This window comes from Medicago truncatula, chromosome 7, assembly GCF_003473485.1.
Source record: "Medicago truncatula cultivar Jemalong A17 chromosome 7, MtrunA17r5.0-ANR, whole genome shotgun sequence".
Classification (NCBI taxonomy): Eukaryota; Viridiplantae; Streptophyta; class Magnoliopsida; order Fabales; family Fabaceae; genus Medicago; species Medicago truncatula.
In genome coordinates, this window is record NC_053048.1 from 2,497,277 (window position 1) to 2,502,706 (window position 5,430).

General features: G+C 34.0%; 1 long non-coding RNA gene across 1 annotated transcript; it reads left to right on the top strand.

The window, feature by feature from the left end:
• The first annotated feature begins 1,409 nt into the window (after positions 1 to 1,409).
• On the top strand, positions 1,410 to 4,281 carry LOC25497491 (uncharacterized). Its single transcript, XR_003007275.2, has 3 exons — positions 1,410 to 1,712; positions 1,890 to 1,946; positions 3,765 to 4,281. It is a non-coding gene; the product is annotated as an uncharacterized lncRNA (long non-coding RNA).
• Positions 4,282 to 5,430: the final 1,149 nt, after the last annotated feature.

Below are 5,430 nucleotides of genomic sequence, written 5' to 3' on the forward strand. Positions count from 1 at the left end.
TTGGAAGAACAAATAAAGAGCTAATACATCAACAAAAAGGGAAGCTTAAAGCGTCTGAAGAAAACTGCTCCTGAAGATAAAGCGCTCCTGAAGATAAAGTGCTCCTGAAGTGATGACGTCATCAGAAGCTGAGAATCACCAGAAGTTGTAGTTCATCAGGAGATGCAACTTAAAGCTTTAAAAGCTGTTTAACAGATTCAAACTCGTCTAAAGATTGCAGAAGACTGAAAAAGTATAGCAACGGCTATTTTGGAAGGATTTGAAGGTATTTAATGCTTATTCTTCAAAGAGCGTTGACATAGTACGTTTGTACGAAGTGTACAACCACTACCTCCACTGCTCTGTTTTGTCTTTGCTACAAGACAAGAAAAACAGCTATGCCTGCAACAATGTTCCTTCTTAATAGGAATGCATTTGAAATTGATCCTTCTTACGACAATAACCATATCAGGCAAAGGATCATTGGTGATTGATTAAAAACTTCAAACGACTCTATTTTGAATGTGCTGGCAACTCAACGTCTCTTTCACACCTCTATATAAAGGAGTGAAGACTCAGAGCTTCAGTAGAACAATACCAAGAATTAACTGAGCCGAAACTCTGCTGAAATTGTTCTGCATTCAAAGTTCACTTAGAATTTCTTATCAAAGCTTATATCTTAGAAATTCGAGTCTTTAGAGTCTGTATATGATTTGTATTGTGAACACCACTGATTGTATATCAAATGTTCAATCACAAACATTTATTTTGTTATTCTGTTTGAATTGAGAAGTCTCTTGCAGTTGTGCTTGAGCAATAGAAGTTTCTTGATTGTGTTCAGGAACATAGGAAGTCTCTTCCAGTTGTGCTTGAGCATTTGAAGTCTCTTACTAAGTTTAGTAGTGAGCAATTGTAATCAAATATTACATAGTGAACTCTCCTTGGAAGTGCAAGGGGGACAAGGCTGACTTCCGGTTTGTGGAAGGAACCTGTATAAATTGATTGTGTCTTTCTTCTTCTTCTTCTCTCTCTCTCTCTCTCTCTCTCTCTCTCTCTCTCTCTCTCTCTCTCTCTCTCTGTTTTTATCCGCTGCATTTAGTTATGAACATTTCTTCAGAAGTAGAACTCAATCTGCTTCTGATTTGTGTTTTCAATTAGAAGAAAAAGAAAACAAAAGGCAACACAATTCAAGAAAAACAGCTCTGCCTGCAACAATGTTCCTTCTTAATAGGAATGCATTTGAAATTGATCCTTCTTAGGACAATAACCATATCAGACAAAGGATCATTGGTGATTGATTAAAAAACTTCAAACGACTCTATTTTGAATGTGCTGGCAATTCAACGTCTCTTTCACACCTCTATATAAAGGAGTGAAGACTCGGTAAGTAGAACAATAGCAAGAATTAACTGAATATACATAAACATATATCTAATTCCTCATTTGACAAAAAAAAAAAGAAAAAACTAGATCTATGGTGATAATCGCGAATGACTCTCACCATCGACTCCCTCAAGAAAACCCACATCTGGAAGCGTGTCTCTACATCTCACGAAAGTGATAATAGCGTTTCTGAGTAGAAACCACTCAGAGTTTCTTCCACTCATCTCTAATCCATGGAATCTCCATTTGTCACCTTCGATCTGTGTTCGTCGTCATCTTCGATTGCCATCAACCATTGTCACCTTCTATTTGTGTTTTCCTTTGCCAGATTCAAGTCCTTCATGATTTAGGTTTAATTATGTTTCCGTTAATTCATGATTCAAGATCGATTAGGTTTCAGTTTGAATTAGGTTTCCATTCATTTATGTTTCATGATTGACTATGTTTCAATTTCGATTTGGTTTCTATTGATTCATGATTAGGTTCGGTTAGGTTTTTCACGTATTGATCATGTTCAATTTTTGCAGAAATGTGTTTTGGTAGTGTGGCAGCGACTGTTCCCTTTGCGAGGACTACGTTTTTTTGTAAGTTCTCTTGTTCTCTACACTTTTTTGTTGTTTCGTTTTTTAAGAGAGTATTCAATTCTTTCTTTTGAAAAAAAAATTACATTTATTCATCCCTTATACATGAAAGTATTTCATAAATGATTGAAGACATCGTTTATAATTAAAGATCAATACTAATTTAGACTCTAAAACAGAAGAATCCGTGAACAAAGTGTCACCTAATCAGAGAGGCTTGATATATGTGATATCTCTTCATGTGCTGGTATACGAGTTACAGTTGTGACACCAGGAGACAATGCATTGACTGTCATAGTAGTTGATTGGAACTGAAACACGAATCTGTAATTCTATTCAGTAAGAAGAGACTGAATCCAAATTATTTCACTTGTTCCAGTGGCTAGTCTCTGATACTCAGTTTTAAGACTTGAATGAGCAACTTGTTGCTGCTTTTTAGACCACCATGAAAATAAACTAGTTTCAAAGTATGTGCTAGACCCTGAATTAGAGCACCTGTCATCAGGGTTGGATGCCCAATTGGCATCTCAAAATACCTGTAAATGAGATGACTGGTCTGGCAGTAAAAGAAGGCCATGATCAGTGGAGCCTTTAAGATACCGCCGAACGCGCTTTGATAATTTTCCAATGCTCAATTTGTGGTCATGCCATAAATAGGCACATTGTAGTTACACTTAAGTTAATTTCAGTTCTGGTGATAGTTGCATATTGTAATAGCCTGCACCTACAATAGAATGACAGGGCTGAGTCTAAGCCATGCACCGTAAGAGCTGTAGATGCTGGTTTCCACTATAATATCTATAACTATTCATAATTACCCTTGCATAACTATTCTTCACATTTGCTCTTTGGTAACTAGTAAAATTTCTATAATGACATTGTAATTGATAGTAATGTTGGGAATTAACTTAGATACTTGATTTCTTCACACTTGTTCATGTGATTGATATAACTAGAACTTTGCATTTTTAATTAACTCTTGATTGCATTTGTCTGGTCATGTTTTTTTTTTTCTTTCCTTTTGTTAGTTGCTTTCCTGGTCTTAGTTTATTGTTGCTTTCCCTGGTTATGTGCACTCATCAATATCGTGTGTAGTTGCATATGTAGTCTTTTTGTTGTTATGGTTATGTTTCAACAATCTCTTGTTATAAGTGTCTTTCATACTAAGATACTAATCCTTGGGTTCATTCTATTTAAGGATAACTTAGTCTGTTGCCACTTTCGTTATTAGTTGATTTATCAGTTAATTTATGTCTATCACTTGATTTTTTCAGACATGAAAAAACTTTGTATATTAGTTAATCGGTATGTAGTTATTTTGTTAGGTGGCTACCTATTTCTCTCACATGTATATAATTAATTGGTTTTTGTTGTTGCCCATATCAGCTCTTATAGATTCTTTTCTAAAATGAGACAAGATTATTACTTGTCTTTGATACATAAGTTGTTATGTGGTTTTATTAGGGCCTATAGTGTGCTGGGTATTATGGTCTAAATAGGTAATCTGAGAAGAATTCTTTGTAAAAAAATATATGATGGCCTATAGTGTGCTGGGTATTATGGTCTAAATGGGTATTATGGCCTATAGTGTGCTGGTTTTATCAGGGCCTATAGTGTGCTGGGTATTACTTGTCTTTTCTTTAGGTATGATAGTTGATTGTTCTGGTTTGAACAAATACATGTAACTTAAACATATACAATATGATGCTTAACATATTGTACATACATATATTTCTAAAACTAGTATAAATGGATGCTTTTCCATATTTGCTTTTAATATTTGCTAAAAATTCATTCTAATAATTGCAGTTATTATTTCAGGTTGGGGAAAACAAGTAATAAAGAAAAGCTTTCTTCATGGTCTCTGGTGAAAGCAAGTAAAAAAGAAAATCTTAATACATTGCAAATTGGAACCAAAGGTAGGTTCTGTTTTGTGAATTATATTCCTATCTTTTAATCTTTGTTCTTTCCAATGAAACACAAACTACAAGGACTGTGTGGATACTGCAAATTGAAAACAACAAATGAAAATGTGGATTCTTACAAGTTACATGTGTGACAATTTCTAAGATTTCTGTCTTTATGCAATATGATTAGTGTCTTTATGCAATACGATCTGTCTTCACTATGTACAATATTTAACTTTCTGTTAGGTTAATGTAGTTGTTTCAGTTATGATATGTAGCCTGCTTTAGGTGGTTTCATTGTGATCATTCAAGCTAGCCTTTTGGCAAAGCAATTTTCTTTGGCTGTTTGATAACTTTGATTTATGATTATGATTGTGTATGAAGTAAACAATTGATTTTATGATAAACATTGTGATAAAAAATTCTCTTTCCAAGTGCTCCAATAGACATTTGATTTTATGTTATTACAATTGGTGGATAATAGTGTTAGCTCTGATGTGTTAACTTGTCATTAGCACAATGAGGGAAAAAAGTAAACGATTTTTTTTTATTGTAAATCATTTAGCGTCGGCCGGGCCGACTCTATAAAATTTCGTTGACTACTTAAATGTTGACTTTATAGTTTGTGTGTCCGACTCTAAATAAATTATTTTGCGTCGGTTTGGCTCACTCTACTTGATTTGGTTGACTTTACTGGTGTAGGAAATATTAGTCTCGGCTCGATATAGAGTCGGATTTAAACTCGGTGTAACCGACTCTAAGATAGCCTTGGAGTGTAAACAGCTGACACTACCCAGTAACTTTGAATTTTTTAGCGTCAGCTTTTACCCTCTTAGAGTGGGTTTTCGGCCGACGCTAAATCACAGTTTTCTTGTAGTGCCCCCCCTCCCTTGTTGTGTTTTTTCTCACCTTCATAATATACTACTTGAAGAACTGAATGTATAATTTCTGGTGCAAATTACTTGGAGAATTTGGATTGATTAATGTACAAAACTTATATTAAAAAAATGTGTTAGTTTACACCAGTTGTATAGGAAAACCGGTGTGAAAAACTTATATTAAAAAAATGTGTTAGTTTACACCAGTTGTATAGGAAAACCGGTGTGAATGCTATGAAATTCAGGCAAATATAATACACATTTACTCTAGTTATATAGAAAAACCGGACTGAATTCTTTGAAATTAATATAGTGAATTCCTGGAAATTACATGTGTTTTATCAAAACACCAAAGTGAATTCTAGAAAAATTCAGTGCAATATAACACATGATTACACCTATTATTTCGAAAAACAAGGGGTGAAATTGAGCCTTTAACATCTAATTTAAAACCAATGAAAATCCCCTTTATGTATCTAATCAGTGTAATATCTCCTCTTCCCACAAGTGATACACAAATTGGGTTTGTTTTTCCCCTCCCTTATATAAAAATAATAAAATCAAATGTAGGATTGAACAATTTGGAGTCTCCTACCAGAATCAACTCTTTTTTGGTCATTCAATGGAATGAATAGGCATAAAGACATAAACATAAATAGGGTTTCAGTGATTATAAGAGTAAATAATTTTCTTAGATGTTAG